At 40.4% G+C, this 3,032-nt stretch overlaps 1 pseudogene; it reads right to left on the reverse strand.

The window, feature by feature from the left end:
* Positions 1–1,031: 1,031 nt before the first annotated feature.
* LOC149189801 (UDP-glycosyltransferase 89B2 pseudogene) lies at positions 1,032–2,543 on the reverse strand (annotated as a pseudogene).
* Between the last annotated feature and the right edge of the window lie 489 nt (positions 2,544–3,032).

Consider the following 3,032-nt stretch of genomic DNA (forward strand, 5'->3'; position numbering starts at 1 on the left):
AACTTCACTGATACACACCATCTTTATTTTTTTTAAGGGACAATTTCATATCAAAATCAGCTAATACCATAAAGAGAACATAACAAATTAAACTCAGATTTATGAACATTATTATATGATGGACATGATTGTCCATCTAGACTGTAATTTACATAAATCAAGGCAACCTCATATATATACGCCATGACATGGTGTAAGAACTATGGTCTCTTTTGTTTCCATAGCCTCAACCATGTAAGGTCAAGCAAGTCTTCTAGTTAAATATTTTGACCAACACAGGCCAACTTTAATGAAAGCATATCATACCAACCTGTAAAATTGGTTAAGGTTTTATTCTACAAAGCTATGCTCTGAAATTTTATCATTAACTACCATGGCTGCAATTTAAACATTCTAGAAACAACTGGAAATTTTCAGCTGAAACTCTACAATCCCTGTAAATCACATCATAGTCCACATAAAAGAAGTTATGGAACTGTTGTGTTAAAGACTGTAAATCTTTGAACATGAACTGAGGCCAGCAAAGGCATAATATATTTATCAAATATGAGCATAGATCCATTTAAATTAGTTATGATAGATATCAATATTTAGAAGAATCTATGCAAAATTAACTTATTATTCTCAACAAACCAATGGAAATTCAAAAAGTAATATACCTTTTTTAATTCCTTAAAAATATGCCCAGATTCAGTTTTTGATGGCTCCTCAACCAACTCGCTAACCCATGCAATATCTGGCTGATCAACAACAGATGTATTATATTCCTTATGTACTTGATCTTTCTAGAACTTTCTGTAGATCTCAACTCTTAGCTTCTTCCCTGATTCCAATGGGTGAATCCCACGAAGATTAATTGATGTTGCAGACCACCCGGGCAAATCCAATGCGTGAGTTCTAGAGATCAGATTCTATCCACAAATTCTGCTGGTGGTAATTGCCAATGATATTAAGATACATGGGCACAAAGTCAAAGTTCCCAAATGTGAAGCAATAAATTGTTATGTTATTCTGCACACCTGCAATCTCCTTTAGCACTCGATACAGTGCTTGGTGGCTTTCGAGCCTAACACGAGTGAAACGGTCAGCTTTTTAAGCTCACTTACACAGTCTTCCATGTTTTTGTAGGAGGATCCCCCTTCTTGCACTGTTGTTCTAGCCTCCTTGCTTAGCTCCTCTGCTCTTTTCATTTCTTCTCCTTCTCTTCCCAACAGTCATTTAACTGCAATTCTCAAGTCATCTCTGTTGGGTACTGTGGTGGCGCCCTCACATAACCTGACTCCAACCTTAAGATAATCAACCAATAACAGAGCATCTATGTATTGATCTGCAGTCATAGGCCATGTTATCACTGGGATTCCCAGTATGATGCTCTCCAAGGTAGAATTCCACCCGCAGTGGGTAAGAAAAACCCCAACAGAAGGGTGTGAGAGGATCAAGAGCTGTGGTGCCCAACCTTTAATTATCAGACCTCTTCCCCTCATTCTCTCTTCAAAACCTTGTGGAATAGCACCATATTCATCAGCAGACATACCATTTGGAGGATCCCTGATGACCAATATGAAGGACTCTTCACTTGCCTCGAGCCCTGCTACCATTTCCTGGATTTGTTTATTTGAAAGGCAGGCCTGGTTGCCAAAGAAAATATAAATTACAGACTTCTCTTTCCGAGAGTCAAACCATTGAAGACATACCGAGTCATCAATTGAAGTGGGTTTCCTTCTTTCAATCATGCTTCTTGCCCGCTTGGCCTCGAACATAGTAGGAGGAAGCAGAGGACCCACAGACCAAACAGGCCTACCTGAAACTCTTTACACATGGTCTATGTAAATAACTTCGAAATCATAGAAGGTCTTGATAATAGTACCCCAACTTTTTACATTCGAATTCATGGAGCATCTCATGAATTCAGAGACAGCATCAAACCTCTTATAGGGGTGAGCAAGACACGAGATTTGATACCTTTGAAAACTAACAGGATGAGGAACTTTAGGAATATGAATTGTATCATCATTTGATGATACTTGTTCATGTGGCATGTATTTCCACAAAGAATAGATGACAGAAACAACAAAAGCACTGGATGGGTGATACACTATCCTGGGTATACCGAGCTTGGCAGCTGTGTTCTGAGTCCATCCGAGGAAGAAATCGCTGATAATGCAAACAGGAGGGCCGAACTCATAATTTGAGCTCTTCTTTTGCTCTTGGAACCAATCTTCTATTGGATGAGCAAGATCCTTTAAGGAATCCATAAAGAGTGGTATGAGATGATAAGGAAGTTGCACCGCGTTTTCACATCCCGAAGGTAGCCCTTCAGTGGGAGGGAGGGGAAAGATAAGAGATTGAATCTGGAGGCCCTGGGATGAAGCTCTCTGCAAAAAAGGACTCAAGAGGGATTGATTTTGAGGAGTTGTGAGGACCGTTATAGAGAGGCCATGGGATGCAAGGGTGTGGGTGAGGTTAAGCAAGGAAATCATATGGCCCTGTGTTGGGAATGGGAATACAAGAATGTGAGGCCTTTTCTCCATGTTCTCTGCCATTGCAGTCTTGGCAAGTTCATTTTAAGATTTGGGCTCCATTTTGGGTTTCATAGTAGTTATAGTCAATGGAAAACTAGAGGAGAAGGTGGGCCTCTCAATGAGTGAAAAAAAATCAATTGAGCTTGCTCAATCAGTAATGAAAAGAGTATTAACATGTTTTGTGATTAAGAATATCATATTAAGAGCAGGATAGGCAAGAATAATTGGGGATTTTCAGAACAGGGAAGCCATGGATTGGATTGAGGTTCACAGTATCGGAACTGAGGACCCCATCTGCGAAGGTCCCATTGGCATAAGAGTAGCAGCATTGGCAGAGGCGGTTGTTGTTACAGGCTGTGGGAACTAGAAAATTGTTGGTCTCTTTTGTGCAGGTGGGTGAGCTACAGGGGATAGGTCGGTAAGTGGGGGAGAGAATGGGGTTGAAAGTGGAACCAGGAGCTGATAAGGGATTGCATTCCAACCATGAAAACTCGCTGCCTGTATCGACCA

The sequence above is a fragment of the Pinus tabuliformis genome, chromosome 3_1, assembly GCF_031772625.1.
Source record: "Pinus tabuliformis cultivar Carrire ecotype Pingquan chromosome 3_1, CPIR1, whole genome shotgun sequence".
In the NCBI taxonomy this organism is placed as follows: domain Eukaryota; kingdom Viridiplantae; phylum Streptophyta; class Pinopsida; order Pinales; family Pinaceae; genus Pinus; species Pinus tabuliformis.